Source organism: Symsagittifera roscoffensis, chromosome 1 (assembly GCF_963678635.1).
Source record: "Symsagittifera roscoffensis chromosome 1, txSymRosc1.1, whole genome shotgun sequence".
NCBI lineage: Eukaryota > Metazoa > Xenacoelomorpha > Acoela > Convolutidae > Symsagittifera > Symsagittifera roscoffensis.
Genome location: NC_087062.1, coordinates 9,266,380 through 9,284,035, shown reverse-complemented (window position 1 = coordinate 9,284,035; position 17,656 = coordinate 9,266,380). Strand labels below are relative to the sequence as shown.

Genomic DNA, 17,656 nt, shown 5'->3' with positions numbered 1-17,656 from the left:
GTGAAAAATGTTCTTTGTTCTGCGTATGTTATCCAGTGGAATTTTGAAAGTGTTCTTTATTGTTGTTACCGCTTCGTAAGTCTTGCTTCGATGCTAATCTACCACTGGCAATCGTCTTACCTGGAAAGCTATTCTCATTATGGTTTTAATTCGGGAAAACTCGCGATATGCATATGAGAATTTTGGTAGGTCTAGTTTCGAACATGTTTGTTTTTACTTTCGTCTCAGTTTTGTCGTGCTATTTGCGCCGCAAATGGGGGAAGTTCAGCATCACCTCTGTGTCATAATGTAAAATTTCCATTTTTTACACCAGCCAGCAGCTAGTGTATTAGTGTTAACCTTCTTTTATTCTAACCTACCTCGCAAATATAAATGTTCATAATATGGTGGCAAAGTTTTGATTATTTGGCAACAAATGTTCATTATTTGGCGGCACTTTTGCTTTAATTATGATCTGTAGCGGGGCCTAGGAAATTAGACGATAAGCAAATTAGACGGATGCTACGAAAACGAAATTAGGCGGAATTTATTTTTTACAGATCTGGCATTTTAGACGAAAGGGAAAGGGCCAACAAAAATTTTTCTTAAGAGTCAAGTTTCACAAATACAAAAAGAACATAAAATGTCAATACCTATCAAAACAATTAGTTTAAATGAACGTTCGAACTTGCTATGCATTAACCAAGGTGTTCCTCAGGGAACAGTTCTTGGCCCGCCGCTTTTCAATACAGTAAGCTATGATTTGGATTTGGAGAGTACAAACAGTGCTAGAATTATAAAGTTTGCGGACGATGCAAACTCTGTGATAGCGGGGTTCGGCTCGGTCGAAAACACGATGAAAGTTTTGGAGGAAATTAAAACTTGGTGCTCCACAAATAACTTCATACTCAACGAGGGAAAAACAAAACTGATGACTGTCAAACCGAATGACATTAGTTTAGTACCACAAGCTTTTGATGGTATTGAGCAAGTGGAAGAGCTTAAAATTCTCGGAGTATTATTTGATAGCAGGCTTACGTTTTCATCGCACATCAAAAGTTTATGCAAAAAAGTAACCAGCAGTATATACCTTTTGTATAGACTAAAGACATTTGGTATGAACATCTCTGCCCTTGATATTTTATACAAAATTTTGGTGCAGAGTAAAATTACTTACGCATTACCGGTATGGGCATGTGCCAATTCGACCGAATTGGCCGATGTGGACAAAGTTCAGCGCAGGGCTCTTAAACTTGGTGTTACTTCTACATTTACTCCAATTTTCGAGCTCATAGAGAACCATGACAACAAACTATTACAGTCAAGTTCAAAACAAGACCATATTCTTCATTCAAAATTGCCAAAACGAGAAACTTATGCAGAAAACAGACTTAGAGAAAAAGCAGTTGCAGCACACGAAAAATTAGAAAAACATTTCAAGCTTTTTCCAGCCAGAGCCTTAAGAAACAAAAACTTTCTATAAACTTTTGTTTGCTTTTGTTCTATCACGTGTAAGATAGATGTGTTTCTATCTTAATTTATTCTTTCTTTCTTTCTTTCTTTCTTTCTTTCTAAAATGTCAAATCTAAATTTTACAGGAGAGTTTTGAATTGAATAAATTATGCATGATTGACTTGTAAAGTTTTTGGCCACCGAAATTGAACTGTTGTCTACAAACAATTTTATTTTTCTAACGCAATTTGTGTGCAAACAAAGTTAATTTCTCTCACTTTCGTCTATTTTCTCACAATTGCAGTTTTGCAAAACCGTCTAATTTCCTTTTAAGTACCTCCGTCTAATTTGCTTATCGTCTAATTTCTCAACCCCCATCTGTAGCATTGGAAATTTCGTAGCATCTGTTCTCTGCTTTATTTTTGGCTAATGTTTGTGATCAAGTAGCGTCCGTGGCTAGTGCGTCAGACTCATTATCTCTAAGTCGCGATCGGTAGGAGATCGAATCCGAGGCATAGCCGAATTTTTACTAATGTTAGGCTTGTTTATTTTTTTCTTATTGCGTTTTATAGAGCTGATTTTTGTTCGTGGTCTCGCCAGTGTTTGCGAAGCGAAAATTCGCCGCTGTGTACAACTTTTTTTGGTATAGTTTTTATTGATTAAATGTTTCTACCACTCATCATTTTAATTAGACCTAAATGCGTTAAAAACTCAAATTTTTGTCAAATGTGGGTTTTTCAAAGTGTTCGAAGGGGAGCGCTCGGAAAATCAATTTGATCGACCTAAAGAAAGGTTGACAGAATTTTCCAAACATTTTTTGAAATTCCGCCCACCCTCAAAAATCTGCCCCTGATTACGGTTATAGAAATGCCAGTTGTCTTTATCTGCTGTTAGGTTTTTTCTCTCGGTTGCATTGTTTCAAATGGCGTGAACTCTGACATCCGTTTTTAGTGGTAAGTTTATTCAATGGCGTGAAGAAAGTCAGCTGAATTACAGACTGCTAGGTTCGACAGTCTATGATTCAGATTACTTTCTTCACACCATTGAATGATTTACCTCTAAAAAAGCTGATTTCAGAGTAGACGATAGCGATTGAAAACCTAAGTAATTTGATGATCAGTGTTCATACATGTTAGCTGAATATAAATGATCTATAGTGGTGTGAAAAACTGAGCTCCAACTACAAAGAAAAGTTGTTCAAAAGCACTTTAATAAATAGTCTTGACAAATCAAGAAAGATTAACATAGAGCCGAAGCCTCAAGTACCGAGTCTTTTAAAGTTGGGTGCTGGTTTTTCCAGTTAACAACTTCATTGATTTTTTCGAGCACTTGGTTTCAATTTTTTCGTATTCGAGCTCTTGGTTTCAGCCTACCCACTGTCCTAATGGTTACGCCACCTGACACATTTAAATAACTCAGCTCAAATTTCTATTCGTCCGAATTTTTGTATGTGGAAATATTTTCTACATAACTAACACTCCGTCTGGAAGATCAGGTCAACTAACGCAGTTTTCTGTGTTCAATAGCCGAAGTTTGTGGTTGCAATCTCGTTGTATCCAGAGAACTTATATTTGTAGCGTTCTCTTTTCTTTTTGTGTGGGCTTAAAGTTTAAGAGCTCCTTTGCGGTTGTTTTCTGCTGGTTTTTGCGCGTTTTAGTTAAGAGAGAAAACAGCAACCCTGCTCAAGCTGCTCTGAATATCACAAAAACATCCTATATTCTCCTTTCTTTGTAAAGGAAATCAACTTCGTTATCTTTAATTTGCTCAAATTAGAATATCTGTATAAACTATATTTTTAGTTTTCAGTTATCCGTCATCACTTCGAATACAGAACTTGATGTTCATGGGGTCGTGGATTCTCGAAGCAGCAACGCAAAGGTGACCTTAGGAGAATACCATGTCCCAAAGCCATATTAAAACTCTGTCCAGACTCTGCCCTTGACGCTTGTTGATAGTGAGCCCAAAAGCTGGCTTAACTGCAAGTTCTCTTCGGCGCCATTTCATAGGAGCACTCTCGCTTTTTTCAACAATTAGATTTATTCGAGGAATATAATGAAGCTCCGTGCTATTTAGTTTTCGTGCAACGATTAATCTATTTCCAACCATTTCGACAACAACCAAACGAACTCCATTGCACAAACCAATCTTAGAATCAATATCTCTAGTTAGAATGATGGGCATGCCAATTTTAAGAGTCAGTTAATGGTCCGATAGCCCAGAAATTTCCAGTGATTTCAGAAACTTGGATGGGTATCTGCACTGATAATCGGGCGTGCTCAACTGCTCCGCCTAAAACACAACTTTCACTCAATTGACGAAAAAAAATTGAACAACCGATTTTCTGACGTAATTACTTGGAAAATTATTGCAGCAAAACCTGTTGATTTTGGTTGCTGAAGTGTTATGTGTCGCAGAATGGCTCTTGATATCTCGATTCCCTGCATTGAAAAAGGAAAAAATTGGGCTCAGCATTCGTTGAAAAAAAATTTAAAAATCACCAACTAACCTCAAAATTTTTAAAACCCAATTAACAGCTTTTTTGAGAGAAGAACTCGATATTATTTCTGTTTTGTTTTCGGGAAGATTCACAAAATCATCTGACAACTGATTAGTTCCGTCTCCAACTGTTAAAAGCCATTTATCATACCCAACAGCCGCAGATGGCTTTTCAGCTGCAGACATTCTCATATTTTCTATCAGAGAGAATTTGGGCCACAAATATGGCTTTTTGATGCAGTATGAAACTGCATCTCGGGGGTTTCTCGACTTTACGACCTTAATCAAAACTACCGTATTCCAGTTGGAATAACCGAAATAAACTGATTGGAAATCTCCTGCTAAAAGTTTTGATTTGCCTCCGAATAGTATATCAGCTTCCAGTAGATGTCACACAACGATCTAGTGCTTCCAGAGAAAAGCGGTTGATCATTGGGGCTTCGTCCCAAACAATTAATTTACTGACTCGGATGAGTCTCGCTAACGCGGATAAGTACATTCTGTTGAGCGAGGATGTCTCGTGAATCTAAAGTGGAATCTTCAAGCTAGAATGTGCAGTTCTGCCTCCGTTTAATTCAGTTGCCGAAATTCCGCTAGATGCAACAGTGACAATATTTTCTTCCAGTGATCGGGTTACTGCTAGCAAAGAATTAAGAGCATGTGTTTTCCCAGTTCCGCTTCTTGCACATAGAAACACACAGCGCTGCTCTTGCCTTTTTAAACAATTGATTATTTGACCGCAAAATTCACGTTGTTTACTGTTAAGAGAAGCTCTATTATCACCGAAGTCATTCACAAAGTTCGACCTTAATTCTGCGAGGTCATGCTGTAGTTCTTCATCGAAAACAGCTTCTATAGCAACGCGATTTTTTAAATTGTCAATAAATGCCCTGTCTTATTGAAAATTTCAGGCAAAGCATAAAATATTAAAGAGCGTGAATGAGACAGAGGAAGGCTTCAATCTTTAATGGTATCACGACTTTTTGAAAATGAACATTACAATCAGGGTGAGAATGCAAGAAATCGTCAGACCAATGAGTATGGTGCTTTTCAAATAACTCCATCGGGCTCGCTAGCTCGCAAAAAATTAAAAGGAAACCGAAGAGTTTTCGTATCTTATGCGAGCTCATCGTGTACGCAGCGTCAGACAAAAGAGCGTCCCATTCCGTCGGATTCAACTAGACCAAGCGCTGCACCGACTTCTTTATACGTACACATTTCGTTGCCATTTATTAGCTTCATTTTTTCGAAAGAATTTCATCCTGTAAGCAACTTGAGTAAAAATCTAATATTTAAAACCTTTCGAATATATTCAAGCAACAAACCAGCACAATGTTCATGATGAAGCAGCATACGAAGGTAAAACCTCTCTCCTGCTTACGGAGGCACTGTGAATACCCTTCCTATTGTGTTGGATACAAGTTTCCTCCGGCGCCAAGTTTTAGAAGATTTAACCCAGACAAAATGCGTCGGGAAGTTGCTATATATCACATCGTTCGACGAATTCATTTTTTTTTAAATTGAAAACTCTTTAAGCTGTTCTATTTTTTCGTTATGCACGGCTTCTTAAACGCAATTTTCAGCGAACAAAATCAGTTGTTCTCTGGGAAGATGAACAGGGAGCGTCTGTTCAGAAGGAAATCTCTCTGACTGAGGAATGCTCAATATCCGTCCACATGCTTCCTGTGAGCCAATATAACGCATATTTTGATATGCGGCAATTTCAGCAAAAACCTCGTTATCTATGCGAACCATTTATCGATCAACTCCCTGAAAAATACTCTTCGTTAACGACAGAAACAGTGTGAAGTTATCTCAAATGATTGCCTTCAGCGTCAGCTTAATCTGATGCTCTTATAAAAGCTACATTTTAATAACTTATTTTCTTTTGTAACGTTTTTTCGTAATGTGGTTCTTTTGTAATAACTTATTTCTTTGTAATTCATAATTTTCACATTTTAGTTGTCTTTGATCTTATTAATGTACATGAAGATGTATTTTGGCGAATTCTGTAAAATGCAAGCCTCAACATTGATGTGAGCATCAAATTTTAGAAGCAAGTAGGGACTATAGGGAACCACCCACTGATTAACCACTTGAAAATCTCCAACATTTCCAGTCTCTCCCCCATTTGACGATGGTTGCAGTTTATAGTTCGGATAGTTCGCAGTATCATCCCACACAGCTTCGCGGGAGAAAAAACTTTTTTTTGGGAAATACTACATTTACCATCAATCATGCACGGAGATCTAGATTTGGTATTTCCACATGGGCCCTGAATCATGCAACGTAGGACAGTAGCACAAAGCTTAACAGCCTGAACTTCCCTTTCGGGATCACAACACATAGTAGGAGCTTCAGCTGAAATTAATTTGTCGATATCAGACGAATCTTTCAAACGATCACTCTCGGATAACGTGATTAGGATATGTGCATGGGGTAAACCTCTTTTCTGGTATTCTATGACATACATATATAACACAACCTTTCCAAACACTTGTAAACAAAATGTAGCAAATTGAAAAAAAATATACACTATTTACGTAAAGCAAACGAACAATGTAACCTCTGTGCAGCAGCTCATTCATCAGGCATTTCAACTTCAGACTAAAAACACGCTCAACGAGTGGCCTTGAGGCTGCTGTCTGATAATCAATCAAGCAACACTGGATTTCCTCCAACAAAGGGTTTCAAGTGAAAGTTTTGAAAAGATCAGGCTTATGATAATGACGAAATATTGCCATTGCATCTTGATATCTGAAACAAAAAACCATTAAAAACAGTGGCAAAAAAGATTAGTGTCAGGAGTTTGAGGATGGATACTCCAGACAATTTACTTGGCATGCCGATGTCGATAACTTCCAGTTATAGCTTTAGGAGATATGATACGCTGACCGAGTCGTTGATTTGCAGTCGATGCAAAAGCAATGCAGACATACTCTTAAAACAACTTCTCTGCTTTAAGAAGACGAGCTCTTTAGCTGTTGCATCTTTCATTTAATAGGAAGCAATGATACCATTGAAGGCTCATCGTTCGGTCTGAGTTTCTGAAAAACGGTCTGAATACTCCAAACGTCAGAGGCCATTGGAAAGAGAAGAACAAAATGAAGTGGATCGTGCGATCGGTGCGTATCAGAAACTTCTGAAAGTCCCCACCCCTTTTCCGCACCACAATATCATCTGAAGAGGCTGTTTCATCGCTTAATATAGCCAACTCATTCAATTTGACATTAGGAGCACGCATATGCTCGTTGATTGGCTTCGCTTTTGGATTGATTACAACTTTTGCATGTAGAAGATTTGATTACAAATTTGCGCATTCGTTCAAATCGCAGATTTGGATGAAATCAGGAACATAAGGGTTGCTTTGTTTCAGAGATAACTTAAACACATACTAATATTTACCAAATACTTATTTGCCCAAAAGTTGCACTTTTTTCGTACTCAAATGCAAATCATGCAGAAGGCTTTGAAGCTGAACATGCTCAAAACAAGACACAGAGCTAGGTAGGTAATTTTAGAAATTCAAGATGTAATTTCGTGCTTTCGTAGCTATTTTAGGGATCGTGAGCAAAGAATTGCAGAAAGTCAGGGTTGCTACCTTCTAATGGTTTCATCGGGTGAATTAAACAATATGCTTTGCCCTAAATGTATTCAACAAAATAGTATTTTTAATATTCAATTAGCTTGAAAGATTGAAAGAATGATACTTATTATCTATGTTCAAGAATGATTTATCTAAATCTTCTCTTTTAATAAAGATGATCTTTCGCTCGACTTTAGCTTCACGATTTTTTACTTTGACTTCATCTTCAATATGATTGTCTACAAGTATTCCACATTCACAAGAGTTGTCATCTATGATGTTAATAACGCTTTGTAAATCCGTGCAAGACTGCTCACTCGAGTTATTTTAATCGTCCTTTCTAAATCAGTAAAGTTAAATTCTAAAATCGAACAAATTCTAAAGTCAAGAAATGCCAAAAAGCCACAAAACCTAATTCCTGAACACTTGCCCGATTGCAATCGATTCACATCTTGGTTATTCCGCTTTTTCTCAGCGATAACATCAGCCTCATCCTTTTTGTCAACATCAAGACTTACGCAATTACCAAATTGCGCAACTACACAAATACCTCCAAGTGATGAGGAAGACTCTATTTCTCCACCAACAGAGTTTTCACAATGCAACTCGATTTTCTCACACTTTTCTTTGCTTATCTGCACCCTGCTTGTCATCGCCTTAAACAACTTTTATTCAAAATTGTGTTTGTAGAAACTTCCAATTTTACAGTTGCCCAACTTGACTGTGATCACAGTTCCAGCATTTCCCTCAATTATTAAATAAGTGCATTCATTGGACTATTTATTTCTCTAAGAATACTCACAGTTTTGTCTATAGAAAAACCAGCCACCTCTTTGGTACTAAGAGAATTCCTTTGGACTAAAACTGAACCATTTAAAGATGATATCATTATCAAAAACACTAAGGCATACAGATTTTACCCTTGGCTATCTTAGAGCTCCCGCCTTTACCTTTGTTTAAAGGCGCTCTTAATGGCGTATTTCCACTTGTTTCTAGATGCTTTGCACAAACCTCGTCCTTTTCCATCTCTTTAGTGGAATTTATTGACCAAGGTTTCTTGACATTTTTAAAATGAGTTGTCCCATTTCCTGCATCAACTTTCCAAAAAATTTTTCCAAAAGTTCGTACAGAAACTTGACTTTTTTCACGAAATCCGATTCCATCGCGCTGCACTTCTTTCTTAAAATGGCCATCTGCCTATTTAGGCATATCATAAAACTGTTCATTTCGTCATCGGATCGTTTCGCCATTATTTGCAGCCAAGCTTAAGGAAGAACCTTCTCAGTTTCGCCAAAAGCTGCTGTCATTTGCGCCGATAGAGGCATTTCGACCTGGAAACAAATTGGATCATTCTGATCTCTCAGCTGGCCAATTCAATTATATTTTGGAATTTCCTTTTTGTCAAACTAGACATGGAAACTCTATCTCAGTCGTTGACATTGCTAGCTCAGTTTCAGACAATGCATAATTTCAAACAATCAGCTTAGTTTCGAACAATGCTCAACCAAACTGATTTATCTCTTTTTGAACTGAAAAGATACTATCAATTACAGAACAATTAGAGAACAAAGTTGAGCATAAACAAAAATGTTATGGATTTGAAAACACCAAATCTGACCACGACATGTTTTCTCCAGTCAAATTTTCAGTTATTTGCGCTTTAGCTGAGTCTTTCTACATTTTTTGACTTTTATCTTTCTCGTGTTGGACTCTTGGTCGCTGCCTAAATAACTCGTGCTATGAACAGATTCTTCCAGGAAAAGAAGTCCTAATTAACTCATGATTTAAACAGATTCTTTAAGGAAAAATAACGGAATCAAGAAACTCACTATTGGAACTTAGCTCTTCACTCGAAGTAGACAAAAACCTCAGGCTCAAACCCGTCTTTTTTCTTTCCTGAACACTTTTTACAGATTTATATCACGTTTCTAAGGCACAGTCCCCCGCCATCGTTTTGTCAGTTTTCTTGAATCCAACGTCATGTCGGTAGCCCACGGTCCTAATCCAGAGCGAGAGTTAAACAAGCCGGTAGTTCCTTCTCGTCTTCCCTTCAGGATTACATCAGATGATGCGTAGCCCGATGATGATAGCTGTTCAACATCCAAATTTCTGTCAGCGATTAGCTGAATCGCAACAGACTTGGAAAACTTCGCATCATTATCCAAAGTTCTGTCAAGCATTTGGGGTTCACTCAATCCTATAAATTCAATTGCTTGTCACAATCTTTTTTCAATTATATTCAAAGAATAGATTAAAACTTTGGTGGTACGGTTGAGGAGCTTGAGGATAGAAACTCCAGACAACTTACCTGGCATGCCGATGTCGATAACTTCCACTTATAGCTTTGAGACATATGATACGCTGACCAAGTTTACCAACGCTAGTATCAGCCTCAATAACAGGGTCCTCGAAATTTGCATAAACAGCAGATCGAAGTGAGTCTTGATTGAATCGAGCAGATTTGAGTCGTTGATTTTCATTCGATGCAAAAGCAATGCAGACATACTCTTGAAACAACCTCTCTGCTTAAAAAACGAGCTCTATAGCTGTTGCATCTTTCATTTATTAGGAAGCAATGATACCTTTGAAGGCTCATCGTTCGGTCTGAGTTTCTGAAATATGGTCTGAATACTCCAAACGTCAGAGGCCATTGGAAAGAGAAGAACAAAATGAAGTGGATCGTAAGATCGGTGCGTATCAGAAACTTCTGAAAGTCCCCACCCCTTTTCCGCACCACAATATCATCTGAAGAGGCTGTTTCGTCGCTTAATATAGCCAGCTCATTCAAGTTGACATTATGAACACGCCTATGCTCGTTGATTGGCTTCGCTTTTGGATTGATTACAATTTTTGCTTGTAGAAGATTTGATTACAATTTTTGCGCATTCGTTCAAATCGCAGATTTGGATGAGATCAGGAACATAAAGGTTGCTTTGTTTCAGAGATAACTTAAACACATACTAATATTTACCAAATACTTAAATTGTCCAAAAGTTGCGCTTTTTATATACTCAAATGCAAATCATGCAGAAGGCTTTGAAGCTAAACATGCTCAAAAGAATGCACAGAGCTAGGTAATTTTACAAACTCAAGATGTAATTTGGTGCTTTTAGTATTTTTTAATATTCAATTAGCTTGAAAGATTGAAAACTTTTACATGAATTATAACAGTTGGAGATTAGCCATCGCTTTTGCTCTCCGATTTATCGTCAATTTTCAATGAAGCCAAAGATAATGCATTAATCAGTTGACGCAAATTTTCCGAAAAACTCTGCTCCTTGAATCTATGTTGTACAAAAAAAGTGCTAAATTCAAAAAAAAGCTGGGGGGTCTAGGTAAAACCTCGACATTAACGTTACCGTTAAAGTAGCACATAATGGGGCTTTCAAACTCTTCTCGGCCAAACAAAAGTTACATTGCACAGACCGATTTCCAACATGATTTAGCTGAATGATCGGTAAAATTGATTTTCCGGTAAAAATTTTGTTGACTACTGGCGCTCATTGAAAAAACTTGCTCGTAGATTCCAAATTTATTTGAACTAAATTTCTATTGATGTTTGCAATCGAAGAACTACCTGCACCTGAGTTCAAGATCATAATGACTCAAAAGACAACCAATTCAAAGCATAAAACGAAAAAAGCGACGACTGAAAACTAACTAACAACTGTAGGAGTTTTAGATTTTTGCTGAGTCAAAATGAAGCTTTTCACTCTTTTGAGTATTCGAGAGGCCATTAGTCGTTTATCTAACAAAAAACATCAAGCGATTACATTGTCACAGTTTTCTACAAAATTAGTGTGAAAGATACTTTTTGAAATTTGGCCGGGAGAAGCAGCTGATTTCATCTGAGCTGCTCAAGAAGAGTGATCTCAGTCGTGACCTTGCAAGACATGCTGCCCTTCTCACTAAACGATTTTGAGTGAAAATTGTTTGATCACTAATTTTAATGGAAAGCATCACCAGGTCGATTTCTTTTTACACGAGTTTTTCGCAAACTCTGTAGCAGTAGTTCCTTTTTCTGGGCCTTAGTTAGTACGTTATTGATGAAAACCCCTGATTGAATCATTAATGAATATTCTGCAAAATTAGGTTAATACATCTATTTTGATCTGCCAACAGGGCAACTATACGATTTCGCTTTTCAAATCGAAAAGCTTTAGCAAAGTTTTCTATTTCAACAAATAACTTCAAAAATAGTCTTCTTTAGCAACAATCCTTATTTTCACGTGTATCCACAAAGTGATTCCACATTGACAAGAGTTGTTATCTATGTTGGTTGTATCGCTTTGTAAATCCTTGCAAGACTGCTCAACCGAGTCATTTGTATCCGTACTTTCTAAATCAGTATAGTTTAAATTCTAAAATCGAAAAATCGCACAAATTGTAAAATCAAGAAATGTCAAAAAGCCGCAAAATCTAATTCCTGAACACTTAACTGATTGCGATCGATTCACATCGTGGTCTTTCCGCCTTTTCTCAGCGATAACATCAGCCTCATCCTTTTTCTCAACACCAAGACCTACGCAATTACCAAATTGCGCAACTACACCGATACCTCCAAGTCATGAGGAAGACTCTATTTCTCCACCAATAGAGTTTTCACAATGCAACTCAATTTTCTCACACTTTTCTTTGCTTATCTGCACCCTGCTTGTCAATGCCTCGTTTTCCTCATGGCTTGTCCCTTTCTCCCAAGAATCTTCGCCTTAAAGAGCTTGTATTCAAAATTGTATCTCCAGAAACTTCAAATTATACAGTTGCGCAACTTGACTGTGATCACAATTTCAGCATTTCCCTCAATTCTTCAATAAGTGCATTCATTGGGCTATTTATTTCTCTAAGAATACTCACAGTTTTGTATATAAAAAAACAGCCACCTTTTTGGTACTCAGAGATTTCCTTCGGACTAAAACTGAACCATTTAAAGATGATATCATTATCAAAAACACTAAGGCATACAGATTTTACTCTTGGCTATCTTAGAGCTCCCGTCTTTACCTTTTTTTTAATGGCGCACTTCCACTTGTTTCTAGATGCTCTGCACAAACTTCGTCCTTTTCCATCTCTTTAGTGGAACTTATTGACCAAGGTTTCTTGACATTGTTTAAAATGATTTGTCCCATTTCCTGCATTAACTTTCCAAGAAAATTTTGCAAAGTTTTTTTTACAGAAATTGACTTTTTTCACGAAGTCTGTCTCCATCTCGCTGCACTTTTTTCTTAAAATGGCCATCTGCCTGTTTAAGCATATCTTAAAACTCATTTCGTCATCGGATCGTTTCTCCCAACATTTGCAGCCAAGCTGGATGAAGAACCTTCTCAAATTCACAAAAAACTGCTTTCATTTGCGCCAATAGAGGAATTTCGATCTTGAAACAAATTGGTTCATTCTGATCTCTCAGCAAGCCAATTCAAGTATAATATTTCTTTTTTGTCAAATTAGACATAGAAACTGTCCATCTAACTCGTTGACTTTGCTAGCTCAGTTTTAGACAATGCATATTTTCAAGCAATCAGCTTAGTTTCGAACAATGCTCAACCAAACTGATTTATTTCTTTTGAACAGAAAACATACTAGTCATCAATCACAGAACAATTAGAGAACAAAATTGAGCATCAACAGAAATGTTATGGATTTGAAAACACCAAATCTGACCACGACATTGGTTCTCTCCAGTCAAAGTTTCAGTTATTTGCACTTTAGCTGAGTCTTTCTACATTTCTGACTTTTATCTTTCTCGTTTTGGGCTCTTGATAGCTGCCTAAATAACTCATGCTATAAACAGAGTCTTCCAGGAAAAAAGGCCTAAATAACTCATGATTTGAACAGATTCTTTCAGGAAAAAAACCCGGAATCAAGTAACTCTTTATTGGAACTTAGCTCTTCACTCGAAGTAGACAAAAACCTCATGCTCAAACCCGTCTTTTTTCTTTCCTGATCACTTTTTACAGATTTATCTCACGTTTCTAAAACACAGTCACCCGCCATCGTTTTGTCATTTTTCTTGAATCCAACGGTAATGTCGGTAGCCCACGGTTCTAATCCAGAGCGAGATTTAAATAAGCCGGTATTTTCTTCTCGTGTTCCCTTCAGCGTTACATCAGATAATGCGTAGCCCGATGATGATAGCTGTTCAACATCCAAATTTCTGTCACCGATTAGCTCAATCGCAACAGACTTGGAAAACTTCGTCTCCGTCTCTTCTTTAATAAAAAAGTGGTTATAACAAAACCAGTTGACCAAAAATTTCAAAAAAAAACTATACGCTTTTATTTGGTTAAAATGCGTTAATGCAGATTCACTTTTGCACAAGTTATAAAAAGTACCAGACAGGCTGTTTTTACTTAGTCAATTGGCTCCAATTATTGCGTAAAAGAAAATAACAGCCTGAACGGAATCAACCGACCTAGAGGCAAATTCTGAAAAAAGATCTAGATTATTTTGATTATCCTTTAATCAAAAAGAGTCAACTTTCATTTGGAGTCAAATTGCGCAACTACACTGATACCTCAAAGTGATGAGGAAGACGCTATTTCTCCACCAACTGAGTGTTCACAATGCAACTCGATTTTTTCACACTTTTCTTTGCTTACCTGCACCCTGATTGTCAATGCCTCGTTTTTCTCATGGGTCGTCTTTTTCTCACAAGAATCGTTGCCTTAAACAGTTTGTTTTCAAAATTGTATCTGTAGAAACTTCCAATTATACAATTGCCCAACTTGACTGTGGTCACAATTTCAGCATTTCAGCGATGTTTGTTGACATAGTTTTCGCTTCGGACTGTTTTCGCTATTTGACATTCATAAACATCCAAAATATTCAAATTTAATTTAGGAAAAAATGGATTTATCAACAGCCTTTGTCACATTAAATCCGAACCTGGAATCTGAGAGTATTCGCGAACTACCTCGTCGATAGCGGAGCTGCTCAAGAAGAGTGATTTCATTCGTGACCTTGCAAGACATGCTGCCCTTCTCACTAAACGATTTTGAGTGAAAATTGTTTTATCACTAACTTTAATGGAATGCATCACCAGGTCGATTTCTTTTTACACGAGTGTTTCGCAAACTCTGTAGCAGTAGTTCCTTTTTCTGGGCCTTAGTTAGTACGTTATTGATGAAAACCCCTGATTGAATCATTAATGAATTTTCTGAAAAATTAGGTTAATACATCTATTTTGATCTGCCAACAGGGCAACTATGTGATTTCGCTTTTCAAATCGAAAAGCTTTCGCAAACTTTTCTATTTAAACAAATAACTTCAAAAATGTCTTGTTTAGCATCAATACTAATCTTCACGTGTATCATAAATGACACCAGAACTACTTATTTTGTCCTTTGCTCTTTTTGTTTTTTTTTAATTTGTCTATGTTCGAGAATCATTTATCTAAATCTTCACGTTTAATAAATGTGGTTTTTCGCTCGACTTTAGCTACAATATCTTTCACTTTGCCTTCATCTTCACTATGATCTTCTACAGTGATTCCACATTCACAAGAGTTGTCATCTTTGATGGTTGTACCGCTTTGTAAATCCTTGCAAGACTGCTCACTCGAGTCATTTTTATCCGTCCTTTCTAAATCAGTAAAGTTTAAATTCTAAAATCGAAAAATCGAGTAAATTCTAAAATCAAGAAACGCCAAAAAGCCACAAAATCTAATTCCTGAACACTTGCCTGATTGCGATCGATTCATCTCTTGGTCATTCCGCTTTTTCTTAATGATAACATCAGCCTCATCCTTTTGTAAACATCAAGACCTACGCAATTACCAAAATGCGCAACTACACTGATACCTCCAAGTTATGAGGAATACTCTATTTCTCCACCAACAGAGTTTTCACTATGCAACTCGATTTTCTCACTTTTCTTCGCTTATCTGCATTCTGCATGTCAAGGCCTCGTTTTTCTCATGGCTTGTCCCTTTCTGCCAAGAATCTTCGCCTTAAACAGCTTGTATTCAAAATTGTATCGGTAAAAACTTCCAATTATACAGTTTACCAACTTGACTGTGATCACAATTGCTGCATTTCCCTCCATTCTACAATAAGTGCATTCATTGGACTATTTATTTCTCTAAGAATACTCAGTTTTGTTTAAAAACCAGCCGCCTCTTGAGTACTCAGAGAATATGAAAAAGCACTAAGGCGTACAGATTTTACCATTGGCTATCTTAGAGCTCCCGTCTTTACCTTTATTTAAAGGCGCTCCTAATGGCGTACCTCCACTTGTTTCTAGATGCTTTGCACAAACTTAGTCCTTTTCCATCTCTTTAGTGGAACTTATTGACCAAGGTTTGACCTTTTTTAAAATGGGTTGTCCAATTTCCTGCATTATTTTCTCAAGACAGTTTTCCGAAAAATTTGTGCAGAAACTGACTTTTTTCACGAAATCCGACTCCATCGCGCTGCCTTTCTGTCTTAAAACTCTTCATTTCGTCATCCGATCGTTTCTCCAACATTTGCTGCCAAGCTGAATGAAGAACCTTCTCAGTTTCGCAAAAAAGATGCTTTCCTTTTTACCGATAGAGGATTTTCGATCTGGAAACAAATTGTATCATTTTGATCTCTCAGCGAGCCAATTCAAGTATATTCTGGAATTTCCTTTTTGTCAAATTAGACATGGAAACTATCTCACTCGTTGACTTTGCTAGCTCAGTTTCAGACAATGCATAATTTCAAATAATCAACTTAGTTTCGGACAATGCTCAGCCAAACTGATTTATTTCTTTTGAACAGAAAAGATACTAGTCATCAATTACAGAACAATAAGAGAACAAAGTTGAGCATCAACAGAAATGTTATGGATCTGAAAACACCAAATCTGACCACGACAAGGGTTCTTTCCAGTCAAAGTTTCAGTTTTTTGCGCTTTAGCTGAGTCTTTCTACATTTTTGACTTTTATCTTTCTCGTTTTGGGCTCTTGATGCTCCTCATGCTCAAACCTGTCTTTTTTCTTTCCTGATCACTTTTTACAGAGTTACCTCACGTTTCTAAGGCACAGTCACCCAGCATTCTTTTTTCATTTTTCTTGAATCCAACGTCAATGTCGGTAGCGCATGGTCCTAATCGAGAGCGAGAGTTAAATAAGCCGGTATTTCCTTCTCGTGTTCCCTTCAGGATTACATCAGATGATGCGTAGCCCGATGATGATAGCTGTTCAACATAGAATTTTCTGTCAGCGATTAGCTCAATCGCAACAGACTTGGAAAACTTCGCATCATTATCCAAAGTTCTGTCACGCATTTGGGGTTCACTCACTCCTATAACCTCAATTGCTTGTCACAATCGTTTGTCAATTCTACTCAGAGAATGGATTAAAACTTTGGTGATACGGTTAAGGTCAACAACTCAATCTCAATTCTGTTAACTCAATTGTTTTAATCCATTTTCAAAATCGATAATTGGACTACACAAACAAACCTGTATCAACATGTTTCATCTCAAAAAATGGCCATACTGGGGCTTCTGTGGTCAAAAAGTTTGAGCAAAAAGTCTGTGATCATAGTTCGGGCTTTTGACCAATTGGGAATGAAGAGTCTAGTTTACGCTTGTTTTAAAACCGGAGTAGCTAAAATTGTTGTAACAGGAAATCTGTTGATCTCTGATGGTTTTTACTTTTATGAGAATCAAGCCACTAATTTTCTCTTCCCTGGAACAAAAACCGGCAAGAAAGTGCGAAAATCTGAATTGTTTTTATATGAACAAGTCACTTAACGGTTGTCAAAGACTACTGTTTATCACTCAAAGACTACTGATAAAAAACTACTGATAAACTTATCAAAGACTTATGTTTATCACTCAAAGACTACTGTTTATGACGACAATTCTTATGGCTTCCCAGTTTTCGTTTCAACGTTAGTCTACCGACATTTGTCGGCTTTGTGGCCAGTCGATAAATGTAAAAGTTTATTTTCCAATGTTTAGCGTGTTTTTCCGACTATTAAAAGCGGTTTTTCTGAAACTGAATTTTTCATTCATTCCAAAAAGAAAATTCAACGGTTTTCGACTGAATTGTTTCCGTCGTTGTTCGCTAGCTTGCACTGCTATGCTTGCGTTGCATCTTAACTGATGCGACGCTCTGCTTCGCCTTTGTGCTAACGTTTAATTAATCTGTTCCTGGCTTTCAAATTAGCGACATGT

General features: G+C 37.1%; 2 protein-coding genes across 2 annotated transcripts in view; both read left to right on the top strand.

Annotated features, from left to right (window-relative positions):
* LOC134857191 (tectonic-3-like) overlaps positions 1-17,656 on the top strand; it is a 409,016-nt gene that overhangs the window by 79,636 nt on the left and 311,724 nt on the right. The window lies entirely within an intron of this gene.
* Positions 1-17,656, top strand: part of LOC134857194 (adenosine 5'-monophosphoramidase HINT1-like) — a 136,784-nt gene that overhangs the window by 79,629 nt on the left and 39,499 nt on the right. The window lies entirely within an intron of this gene.